General features: G+C 29.0%; 1 long non-coding RNA gene across 1 annotated transcript; it reads right to left on the bottom strand.

Moving 5' to 3' along the window:
* Positions 1 to 263: 263 nt before the first annotated feature.
* On the bottom strand, positions 264 to 13,091 carry LOC108744076. The gene is made up of 4 exons (XR_001938908.2): positions 12,922 to 13,091; positions 10,070 to 10,139; positions 1,395 to 1,561; positions 264 to 475 (listed from the first exon to the last, which is right to left on the bottom strand). It is a non-coding gene; the product is annotated as an uncharacterized LOC108744076 (long non-coding RNA).
* Between the last annotated feature and the right edge of the window lie 962 nt (positions 13,092 to 14,053).

Below are 14,053 nucleotides of genomic sequence, written 5' to 3'. Positions count from 1 at the left end.
AATAAGAAATAAGTTAATTATACTTAAATCAAATCAAAAAACAAATTATGACAGTAAATAACAAGAAAAACCTAATTTTCCATATAAAAATTTAAAGCAGCAAACACTAAGAAGTAAATTACGTTAATTTGAGTTAAATAAATAAGAAAAAATTGTGGATGAATTTTATAATAATTAAATTAGATTGTTTTAGATAAAATTTAGAATATAATTTTCTAAAAACCTAGACACTTAGGTGCCCAAAAGGAAAGCATGAACTAGAATAATAAAAAATTGATATATTGGAAATCAAAAATTCAGCTCAATAAACCCACTTTCTTTACAGATTGTTATAAAAATTGAAATTCCCAGTAGAAATGAAATGGCTCGGCACAGACTCATAAATGACCCATTTTCTTCCCTTAAATGAAAGACAGTCAAACTCAGGTTCCAATGAACTTATCCGATATCCATCGCAGCATGACCATCATCCAATCTGAATTAACAAAAAAACGGTTATTACAAATATCTGAAATCAGCAAACAACTATTATGCAACAGCTTAGGGAAGGTTTGAAATTTTGGATGATTTTGGAATAACATTGAAATAAGTTATCTTTCCTATTTTATCTCCGATTAGATCGTAAAAGAAACATCAAATTTTGGTTTCAATTTTCAAAAGTTGTACAAAGCTTAAAAAATGTCCACTGAAAATTCAAGTTTCCTTTAGGTATTGAGAGAAGGGCTGTTTCAATATTTTTTTTTTACATTTTAAAAACTCCAAATTAAAAATTCTAAAAATATCTAATTTGAAATCATAAAATATATTACTGAAGAAAATAAACTAAAGAGATGAAAATTTATTTTTAGTTTTTATTGTCTTACGTAATTATGCCAATGTTTAGCTTCAGGGTAGATTATAAAATGGAAAATAGAAATGGTGCAAAAAAGCGGGAAATTGAAATGGAAGGAAAGGATGATCTAAATAGGATGAGAGAAATATTATGAATACGGAGGAAAATAGCAGAAAAACGAGAATGTGGAAAAGAGAAAATAGGTAAATGCAAATGTAAATGCACCTTGTATATATAAAATATATTGTTTTTAATAAAGGTATCTGTCTATCTATATTTGTAATTGTGAGTGTTATTTATAACGATTGTGCTTTTTTACTCATATAATTTTACTATATGCTAAAAATGAATTATAATAACATAGCTATCTTTAACAATTTTTACAACTTTGGTTGTTACCTTTATAATTTATCCAGATGAAACCTTATCATTGTAGAGCAAAACTTTAGCGTCATTATGCAAGGAAAGAAGTTTTCACACCTTAAGTTTGCTTAATTTTCCTCAATTAAAAATTATATGTCTAGTTCTACTTATTTATAAAATTATTTATGCTCCAACTTACCTTCATTCTGATGGCTCCTAATGTAGAACGTCTATTAAATTCGAGGCATGCATTTGAATACCTGGATGCCATATGAAATTAATGGGAAAGCAAAGTTTTGATCCATGACCTAGCTACTGTAAAGATGTCCAATATTACCCCCTTTGTACTGATGAAGATGTAAGAATCTTTAAAGAAAAATTAGGTCAATTTTATATGTTTACTTATCACAAGTCCGGTATTTGACGTGCAACATAATTCTCTGGCATTACTACAAAAATATTTAAGGATTTCATAAAATCCAACTAAAGGATAAATGTTCTAGAATTAGTTAAACCCCAGAACAGCTATATCCAAAAATGTGCAGAAATTATTAATGGTAAAATTCGTTCAATGATGTAGCTACCTAAAATATACTCCTATGGAATTTGAAAAATGACTCGCCATCAAAAGTTTTTAAACAAAATTTGAAAAGTAAAATAGTTAGCCTAAATAACAAGTGAATCTTACATCAAGTGGTTTCATTTATTGTATCATAATTAATTAATTATTTTTCTAGATCATTAAAATAATGTAATAACTTACCATCAGAGTATAGAATTATTTTCAATTGTTTAAACAAATTGTAAAATATATAATACAAATTATTTTAGCTTAACACAATTCGCAGCAACGCTTTTACTATACTGAAACAGATGTGAGTTATTCGATGCGATAGCAATGTCTTTAGAAGGTTAAAGAACAAAGCATATTATGTATTAATAAACTTGTTACACATAAAAAAGACCTATAAAAAATTTTAACACTGCTATCGAATTAAATAATGAAATAAATAGGGTTTTCAAACGCTTAATTTTTATACTGTATACAGGGTATCTAACAATTTTCCAATGAATAAATAATANTAAATAACAAGAAAAATCTAATTTTCAATATGAAAATTTAAAATAGCAAACACTAAGAAGTAAATTACGTTGTCTAAGAAATGAATTACGTTAATTTAAGTTTATTTATGAAGTAATTAGAAATTTAAAAATTAAAGTCAACCTGATAATAAGAAATAAGTTAAATTTAGTTAAATCAAATCAAAAAACAAATTATGACAGTATATAACAAGAAAAATCTAATTTTCAATACAAACATTTGAAATAGCAAACACTAAGAAGTAAATTATGTCGTCTAAGAAATAAATTATGTTAATTAAAGAAAAATTTTAGCTATGGAATTACTGGGAAAACAATGTTTTGTTCCATGACCTAGCTTTTGTAAAGTTGTCTAATATTACCCCTTTTGTACTGATGAACATGTAAGTCTTTAAAAAAAAATTTAGGTCAATTTTATATGTTCATTTATCACAAGTCCATTATTTGAGGTGCAAGATAATTCTCTGGCATTAAGAAGTAAATTATGTCGTCTAAGAAATAAATTATGTTAATTAAAGAAAAATTTGTAGCTATGGAATTACTGGGAAAACAATGTTTTGATCCATGACCTAGCTTTTGTAAATTTGTCTAATATTACCCCCTTTGTACTGATGAAGATGTAAATCTTTAAAAAAAAAATTTTGGTCAATTTTATATGTTCACTTATCACAAGTGCATTATTTGAGGTGCAAGATAATTCTCTGGCATTACTGGGAAAACAATGTTTTGTTCCATGACCTAGCTTTTGTAAAGTTGTCTAATATTACCCCTTTTGTACTGATGAACATGTAAGTCTTTAAAAAAAAATTTAGGTCAATTTTATATGTTCATTTATCACAAGTCCGGTATTTGAGGTGCAAGATAATTCTCTGGCATTACTACAAAAAATATATTAAGATTTCATAAAATACAACTAAAGGATAATTGTACTAGAATTAGTTAAACCCCATAACAGCTAAATACAAAAACGTGCAGAAATTATTAATGCTAAAATTCGTTCAATGATGTAGCTACCTAAAATACACTCCCATAGAATTTGAAAAATGACTCGCCATCAGAAGTTTTTAAACAAAATTTGGAAAGTAAAATAGTTAGGCTAATTAACAAGTAAATCTTACATCAAGTGCTTTTATTTAATGTGTCATAGGTAATTAATTTTATCTATTTATTCTATCCAGCGTTCGATAATTCAAGCATGCCATTGTTAAAGAGAGCAAGTATTCGGATAATAAGAGACAGACAATGACGCTCAAAATAAGATCGACTAGTCTTAAAGCTAAGGGAGCCCGAAAAGTTATTTTAAATGAAGAAAATGCAAAAGGATTTCCATGCTTTCACGAACTTATGAATAATTATTGGTTTTCCACAACGAAGTTTCGACAAAATCAGAAAACACCAGGGTAGATAACAGTATCGAAATGGCTCACAAAGTTTAATTTCTAAAAAACATTTTGTTGACAATTTTTTTTATATTCTTCTTTACACTTATATGCTCCAATAATTTCAGACATATGTTTGTTAAACACAATTATTTTAGTGATCAAAGTTACAATAATTATAAATTTGAAAATTAAAATCAACCTGACAATAAGAAATAAGTTTTAAATCAAATAAAAAAACAAATTATGACAGTAAATAACAAGAAAAATCTAATTTTCAATATAAAAATTTAAAATAGCAAACACTAAGAAGTAAATTACGTTAATTTTAGTTCATTTATGCTGTAAAGCAGTAATTGAAAATTTAAAAATTAAAGCCAAACTGACAATAAAAAATAAGGTTAATANATTAAAGTCAACCTGATAATAAGAAATAAGTTAAATTTAGTTAAATCAAATCAAAAAACAAATTATGACAGTATATAACAAGAAAAATCTAATTTTCAATACAAACATTTGAAATAGCAAACACTAAGAAGTAAATTATGTCGTCTAAGAAATAAATTATGTTAATTAAAGAAAAATTTTAGCTATGGAATTACTGGGAAAACAATGTTTTGTTCCATGACCTAGCTTTTGTAAAGTTGTCTAATATTACCCCTTTTGTACTGATGAACATGTAAGTCTTTAAAAAAAAATTTAGGTCAATTTTATATGTTCATTTATCACAAGTCCGGTATTTGAGGTGCAAGATAATTCTCTGGCATTACTACAAAAAATATATTAAGATTTCATAAAATACAACTAAAGGATAATTGTACTAGAATTAGTTAAACCCCATAACAGCTAAATACAAAAACGTGCAGAAATTATTAATGCTAAAATTCGTTCAATGATGTAGCTACCTAAAATACACTCCCATAGAATTTGAAAAATGACTCGCCATCAGAAGTTTTTAAACAAAATTTGGAAAGTAAAATAGTTAGGCTAATTAACAAGTAAATCTTACATCAAGTGCTTTTATTTAATGTGTTATAGGTAATTAATTTTATCTATTTATTCTATCCAGCGTTCGATAATTCAAGCATGCCATTGTTAAAGAGAGCAAGTATTCGGATAATAAGAGACAGACAATGACGCTCAAAATAAGGTCGACTAGTCTTAAAGCAAAGGGAGCCTTTTTTGTTATAAAAAAAATATTAAAAGTAGACCACAGCCACTCCGATAATCGCAGGGCTTTCAAACATTGGAAATGCTTCCAACTTTGATCCGTTAGTTACCGAAATCAGCCCTTACGTAATATTAAATACAGAAATTATTACATTCTCCTTGTACCATATGGTGAGAAAGGATTATTTTGTACAAAAATGCATTCATATTCAAGACAAATTTTTAATTACTGTTTGGGACTAGTAAGAGAGCAAGTAAAAATATTAAAAGTAAACCGCAACCAACCCGATAACGGAAACAATGGAGATGCTTTCAGCTTTGATTCATTAATTACCGAAGTCAGCCCCTACGTACTATTAAATACAGAAATTAACACATTCTCATTGTAGTACAAGGTGAAAAAGGGTTAATTGATAAAACAGTGCATTAATATTCGAGACAATGTTTTAATTACTGATTGGGAATATTAAAGAGAGCAAGTATTCTGGGAATAAAAAATTTACAATTACGATATAAATAAGGTTCACTAATTTCACCAACCAGTGGTGCCTTTGTTGTTAAAAAAAAATTAAAAGAGGTAGACCACGATCACCTCGGTGGTCGTATAACTGAAGTGCTATGAATGGGCTTTCAGATTTGTTTGAGTAGTTATTTTCCGAAATTAGATCTCACATGTTACAAAATGGAGAAGCAGAGAAATTCTCCATATAATACAAGATCAACAAAGTTTAATTTACAAAAACGTCAGGCATTAATCTTCAAAACAATTACCTTGATGATCGTATAGGTTACAGGCAATGAAAGGGCTTTCAGCTTTATTTGAGTCGTTATTTTCCTAAATTAAGTACTACATTTTACAGGATGAAGAAGCAAACACATTCTCCTTGTGATATAACTTCAAAAAAGTATAATTTATATAAAGATCATGCATTACTATTTAAAACAAATTTATAATTGGTATTTATTGAAACTAGGGAAATGTCTTGTTCTCTCGGTCGACCGTTCAAGTATACCATTGTTAAAGAGAGCAAGTATTCGGAAATTAAGAGACAGACAATGACGCTCGAAATAAGTAGACTAATCTTAACAACAAAAGAACCCCTTTTTCATTTAAAAAATATTAAAAGTAAACGACAACCACCCCAAAACACTGAAACAATGACGATGTTTTCAACGTTGATTCGTTAATTTCCGAATTTAGCCCCTACAAACTAATAAATGCAGAAATTAACAAATTTTTCTTGTAATACAACATGTGTTAATTGATGAACGTAACTCGGTGTGGAATTGAGTTGTTATCAATTGCCTATAATTCCAATTAAGTGATTATAGGTAGTTTATAGTTTATAGGTTGAAAATTGTTACGGATAAAAAATAACGCACTATTTCTTCACTAACAATAACACTGAACTTTATTAAATGATTCTAAAGATACAGTATGTCAATATAATAAAATTAATTGTTGAAAAAATACGCGTACAAAATATGTTATATCCCGCGGAGAGTATGTTTGTTGAGATGCTGTTTTGTGCGAGTGACAATGAACGACTACTTTTTGAGGAAAGCATTTTAGGTTTTCGGTAAACAAAAAAAGACTAATACGAAATGTACGAGCAAAAATAGCCCTTAAAGACACAAAATAGAGCAACAAATCATTCTAGGAATTACTGAGAATTCGAACTTGCCGGACCATCATAAAAATGGTTAGTGAAGGGTCTCGACAAAAATTACCTGCAGGTGAATGGTGAGGCTATTTTGAACGTTTGAAAAGTCTTGAAAAAAGATTCATTAAACTGAACAACATGAAAAAATGTTATTTTAGTATTGGAAGTTTTCGCACCAGGAAAATAACCCTCACACCCCCTGATGATAAACTACTTCATAGACATAGTATAATCTTAAATGGTTCGTGACGTTAGAATAACAAAAATTACTGTCAAACAAGAACAACTTCGTCTGCATAATAGTAAAATAATATTAGAGGGTTTNAAAATAACCCTCACACCCCCTGATGATAAACTACTTCATAGACATAGTATAATCTTAAATGGTTCGTGACGTTAGAATAACAAAAATTACTGTCAAACAAGAACAACTTCGTCTGCATAATAGTAAAATAATATTAGAGGGTTTCGCACCCCGTAAAAAACTGTCAGACCCCCTGACAAACTATTTCATAGACGTAGTATAATCCTAAATGGCTCGTGGCGTTGGAATACCAAAAATTATTTGGACAGAACCACTTCCCCTGGATAATAATAAATTAGTATTGCAGAGTTTCACAACCGGTAAATAACCCTCAGACCATCTCACAAACTATCTCCTAGGTTGTTACGTACAAAAATGCATTAATATTCAAGACAATTTTTTAATCACAGTTTAGGACTATTAAAGAGGACAAGTATTCGGATATTAAGTGATACATAATTACGATCTAAATAAGGTCCACAAATCGTAAGGAATAAAGGGGCCTTTCTTATTGAAAAAAATTTAAAAGTAGACTGGAATCACCTCGATGATGGTTTAGCTTAAAATCAAGGGAAGGGCTTTCAGAATTGTTTGAGGCATTATTTTCAGAAATTACCCCACCTTGTATGGAATGTAGAAGCAAACACATTCTCCTTGTAATACAAGTTCAAAAAGGTTTCATTTATATAAAGATCAGGAATTAATATTTAAAACAAATTTATAATTGCTATTTATATTAAAACTAGGGAAAAATGTCATCTTCTCTCAGTCGACCGTTCAATCAGACCATTGTTAAAGAGAGCAAGTATTCGGATAATGAGAGACAGATAATGACGCTCAAAATAAGGTCGACTAGTCTTAAAGCAAAGGGAGCCTTTTTTGTTATAAAAAAAATATTAAAAGTAGACCACAACCACCCCGATAATCGCAGGGCTTTCAAACATTGGAAATGCTTCCAACTTTGATCCGTTAGTTACCGAAATCAGCCCTTACGTAATATTAAATACAGAAATTATTACATTCTCCTTGTACCATATGGTGAGAAAGGATTATTTTGTACAAAAATGCATTCATATTCAAGACAAATTTTTAATTACTGTTTGGGACTAGTAAGAGAGCAAGTAAAAATATTAAAAGTAAACCGCAACCACCCCGATAACGGAAACAATGGAGATGCTTTCAGCTTTGATTCTTTAATTACCGAAATCAGCCCCTACGTACTATTAAATACAGAAATTAACACATTGTCAATGTAGTACAAGATCGAAAAGGGTTAGTTGATAAAACAGTGCATTAATATTCGAGACAATGTTTTAATTACTGATTGGGAATATTAAAGAGAGCAAGTATTCTGGGAATAAAAGATTTACAATTACGATATAAATAAGGTCCACTAATCTAACCGACAGGTGGTGACTTTGATATTAAAAAAAAAAATTTAAAAGTAGACCACAAACACCTCGGTGGTCGTATAGCTTAAAAGCTGGGAAAGGGCTTTCTGCGTTGTCTGAGTTGTTATTTTACGAAATTAGATCCCACATATTACAGAATGGAGAAGCAAACATATTCTCCCTGTAATACAAGTTCAAAAAAGTTTAATTTATTCAAAGATTCCATTGCTATTTATATTAAAATCATGGTGTCTCGTTCTAGGTTTATTAAATAGTGAAACTAGCACTTTCTTCTAGTAATACAAGGTTAAAAAGGTTTATTTCTTACTCAAATGCATTAATCTTCAAGACAATGTTTCAATTATTAATTAATTACTATTAAAACACAGCAAATACTCGGAGAACAAAAGATAAAAATTATGCTTGAAAAGAGTTATACTATTCATAGCGACTATAAAAGCCTTATTATAATTAAATATATTCAAAATAGGCTAAACCACATTTATAATTGTATAGCTGTAAAACAATGAAAAAGCTTTCATCTTTGGTTCGTTAATTTCCGAAATTAGTCAATAGCAATTTGTATTAAAACGAGGAAATTGTCTTGTTCTGTCAGTCGGTCGTTCAAGCATACGACTGCTAAAGAGAGCAAGTATTCGGAGAACAAAAGACAGAAAATTACGCTCGAAAGAAAGCTAAATTATTCTTAACAGAAATAGGAGCTTTATTATATTTAAAAAGAATTACAAATAGACTACAACCAAGTCAATAATTGTATAGCTTTCATGAAATGAAAGAGCTTTCAGTTTTTTTTTCTTTCATTTCCGAAATCAGCCCATGCATATCACAGAATAGACAAATGAATACATTCTCTTTGTAGAAATTTAAGAAAGTTTAATTTATACAAAGATAACGCATTAATGTGGAAAACAAATTTTTAATAGCAATTTGTATTAAAACGAGGAAATTGTCTTGTTCTGTCAGTCGGTCGTTCAAGCATACGACTGTTAAAGAGAGCAAGTATTCGGAGAACAAAAGATAGAATATTACGCTCGAAAGAAAGCTAAATTATTCTTAACAGAAATAGGAGCTTTATTATATTTAAAAAGAATTACAAATAGACTACAACCAAGTCAATAATTGTATAGCTTTCATGAAATGAAAGAGCTTTCAGTTTTTTTTTCTTTCATTTCCGAAATCAGCCCATGCATATCACAGAATAGACAAATGAATACATTCTCTTTGTAGAAATTTAAGAAAGTTTAATTTATACAAAGATAACGCATTAATGTGGAAAACAAATTTTTAATAGCAATTTGTATTAAAACGAGGAAATTGTCTTGTTCTGTCAGTCGGTCGTTCAAGCATACGACTGTTAAAGAGAGCAAGTATTCGGANAATTATATTAATTTTTGTTTGTAAATGTACCTACATTTAACCATCAATACGAAGAACACTTCTGCTAGGTTCAAAATAAATCTAAACGCGTTGAGAATACCTAAGCTTGCCTTAACAATCTACTCATGCGGCAACATTGTACACTGTGCGCATTGCCCAATGTGATAAGTATTTGTTTCCTCGACGTAAAACCCCTAGTTCTTTGGCAATTTTGTTACCAACGTATTGCACATGTTCATTAAAACTTATCATCAACTATTATACCTAAATATTTTGTTTTATTAACTATTTCTAATTTGGTATTTTCTATTTTTATTTCTAAATCATTTTCCACGCGATCCTGTCCGGTCCTATCGATTGCGGAAAGAATTAAATGAAACAGAATTCAAATTATACTTTAAAGCTAAAAAATGTTAACGAAGTACGGTCCAAAATAAAAAAAAAATGAGAATAATAAAAAGACTTACTGTGCAGTCCAAGCTTTTCTCTCAGGGTAGGTGTCCCACACGACGACTCCAGCAGGTTAACCGAATCCATCTGCAACCACAACTAATAATTACATTCACGAATAACCATTATTTAATTTGTTAAAAGAATTAAAAACATTTTGACTAGAAAAACACAAATACTGTTCCCGAGGAATAGAAAAACTAGTTTTATGTGGTCGTCGATGATCTTTGACACGTATTTAGGACATCAATGGTAGCGAAGCCGCAAATAAAACCTAGTAATTAGGTAATATAAATTAATTTTTTGATTATCTTTAGAAAAATAAATGTACCAATAAGTAACTATGCTGAAAATATATTTGGACTGACGAAATAGGATATCTTTCTGTTCAAATGTCAACAATAATTCAGGATAGGAAAGAGTGGAGGTGCGTGTTCAACTAGTCTTAGGAATGAGGACCTTATGATGATTTTTTTCCAATTTAGAGAAACAAAAGACACACTAAAGAACCGTACCTTGCTTATTTCAGGACCGATTTATAGTCTGCTTTCTCTAACAGAAAAGGTAGCTACTGTTCACAAAAATCATTTTTTAAAATATTTAAATAAAATTTCTAGATGTCGAAGAACGTCCGCAAAAAAATGAAGTTTTCCCCAATTTAGTAAAAATAAACATTTACACAGTCGTACCTCGTCATTATTTTAGGTCCTACTTATAACACGTTTTAAATGATGAACTAAGACTCTTTAATAATAATTTTTTTCAAAATAAAAAAAATAAAAAAATGATAATTTTCAGCCCTGAAACACAATATCAATAACCTAAAATTTTATTGTTGCCAAAGTGCTTAAATACTCTTCAAGATATAGATTCTTAAAATATTCCAAAAGCGATTAAAGGGGTTATGTTTTTGCATTCCCTTGGTTTTTTTATCTCCTGGCGCTTCTATTTAACTACAGAAAATGTATTAAGCAAAGCAACAACAGGACTTTTTTTCAAAATGGTCTAACAAAAATTAAAAAAAAATAACTTTTGCAATTTGTTTTTTGTACTAATTTTAGCCTTAACAAAATACTTATTTGTTTAAAGCGAACTATTTTGAATAAGAGTGCGCAAAAAATTGTAAGAACGGAATCGAAGGTACTTCCTGAACTAAATTGACTTTTTTTGCTTTCCTTGAATGTCTTCTTATTCTTTAACTGAAGAGAGCACAAAAAATTCTAAACTCCTTGAAAATGGATAATAATCTAAAATTGAAAACTAGAAGATATTGTGGTGTGCTAATAAATGCGTATAATCCAAAATTCGAAAAACTTCACTTATTAGATACAATATGTAAAACATCAGAAACAAAATGGGATTGTAAGTATTTTGATATAAAATGATTGATGTTGATTTTACATCAATAAAATTATTTGCAACCTATTTGCAACCCTATTTTGGCTCTGATCTTTCACGGTAAACAAACTATTTTGACATCAGTGTATTTTTTCAAATTAAAACGGATGACAAAGGCAAATAAGAAAGCATATAGAAGAAGTATTTGTTACTGAACTTAAGAAACCATAACGTAGAAAAACTATATCTCAATCACTTCAAACAGAAAAATATGAATCATACTTAATCTTCGCAGCTGGTAATATAGTGCAAACACCACCATTAGTCGAGAAAAACTCCAATATTTAAAAAAATGAGCAAATTTATTAGAAAAAAGTATTTTGAAAATACGTATTTTGCATTTAGCATTTAAAATACGAAAGGGAAATCTATTTTGTAGTATTTCACATTTGAAATAACAAATCAAAAAGTATTTGCATTTTGTATTTAAATACTTTTAAAAAACCAATGCAAATATTTACTCGAGACAGGAAGGAGTGTTGAGGAGCGTATGCAATCACTGTTCGGACCAACTACCTAAATTAATGTGAAATTTCATTTAGTTTTTTCCCAATATAAACTACTTCAAATTAATTAGGGAAAAATTTATTGCTGTTGTACAGGTAGTTTATAGTGGGAATTTCACATTAATTTGATATCAGACCTTATTAAACGTTAAAAATGATTCACATATACATATATAGTATAACTACCTAAATGTAAGTATGTATACCAAAAATTCTTCATCATATACCATGTAATAGAATTTAGATGTATACAGTAAATTTTGTATTTATTAAAAACAGTTAACAACAATTTATTGTTCTGGAGTTAAACCTTAATGCTAATACTTAAGTATTTTATTGCCTTTGATTAATAAATTGGGATACAATGGTCACAAGTCATAACAAGTGAAAAATACTTAAGTATTAGTACATATATAGTATACAGTAATCCCATATGGAGATGGTGATGTGTAGAAGAAGGCGATCTAAAATTGAAAGATGAAAATTTGGTGGAATTTGCAAATATGCGAAGGATTTCTTTGGAATAACGGTTTGAATTCATACAAAGAAAGGTATAGAACCATGTGCGTGATAATAAGACAAATAAAGCGACCCCCTATTGAACTCAACTGGTCCATGGCCCAATGGTTCCGTTACAAACAATAAAAACCCATTGCTTTTTGCAAAAACAAGAAAAATTACATGGTAAAGTACCTATCTATCTACACTTAGAGAGAGAGGAATACTATTCCTTATAATATGAATTCAACCTTTCTTTCAAAACGCTAAATTCCCAAATCCACTAAATATCCACCTTCCAAGTTTAGATCACCTTCTTCAGGACATTGCAATCTCCATGTGGATAGATATTCTTTTCGTTTAGGATGCAGTTTATTTCAGACCTGGGTCCTAACGAGACCTACATAATTTTCCGGTACTACCTATATTTTATTCATAAAATTTGAAGTAGCAAATTAAAAACTCACCGAATAATAAAATTGCAAGAAAACCTAATCACGCACCGCTCACAGCATCTAATTTTAGTTGTTTAGATTAAACTGTAGACACTATACAGCACAATAGTTAATTTTAAATAATGAAATGGTCTAATAATTGCCTGAACGACATACTCCTTGCGATCTACTAGGAAACTGATGAGATTTTCCATCAAGACGCATGACCATTAAACGTTAGCGCTATTACGGAAAAATACGAATATAAATACCTACTATCGGAAATTACATTGAACATGAAATAATAACAATAGAAATACTAACTGCTGGTAATAATTAATTAAGTAATTGGCACTGTATTTATTTAAATTTTAATGTAAACGATTAATGAATATTGTTTTACACTTACTCTAATCCATTTTTGCATATGAAATAAAGTAAAAAGTAAAAGTTTTAAATACTGTTAACTAGGCAATTGAACAGTAATGATAACCATTTGTTTTCTTTTGAACCGTCTGCAACTTTACGTCATGAACTTTGGTCATGCAAATACGTTCCATTAAATAAAAACCATGCTACATGACACATTCTTAATATATAATTTTATTTCTAAATTAAGACAATTCCTAATAGGAGAGTGGAACATTTCAGAAGGTATAATTTTACATACAGTATGATACATATTCACAAAGCTAATTTATTTTCAATCGAACTTATGAACTTCCATAAAAATCATAAAAGAGGCCATTTTTAATTTAAAATTGTTATTTATTTTAACGGATGCAGTATGACCACCCTAGTTTTGATTCACCCTGTTCACTCACTGGTATGGTATGAATATGGTGCATTATTTACGTTGAATATTAATATTTATGAAAAATGTTGAATTTTATTAATATTTTTAACGCTTTGTAAACATGGAACCAATTGAGTCATTTTTGTTAAATTAGCGATTTTAAAGAAAATCTAAAGTTTTCAATTCAATCTGCGTTTTCTTTCACAGTTTTAAATACAAAATTGTATTCAAAACAAAATTTTTTCAAACAGAATAACCAAAAAATTCACCATCTTATTTCCTGCATATAAAATACATTGAATGTACTCAATAATTATAACATTTGCAATTACCACTATATTTTATTATCCACTTTGCATGGTTATTCTG

The sequence above is a fragment of the Agrilus planipennis genome, unplaced genomic scaffold, assembly GCF_000699045.2.
Source record: "Agrilus planipennis isolate EAB-ADULT unplaced genomic scaffold, Apla_2.0 scaffold18, whole genome shotgun sequence".
Lineage (NCBI taxonomy): Eukaryota > Metazoa > Arthropoda > Insecta > Coleoptera > Buprestidae > Agrilus > Agrilus planipennis.
Note: the sequence above shows the minus strand (reverse complement) of the source record. Positions and strands in the feature narration are given on the sequence as shown.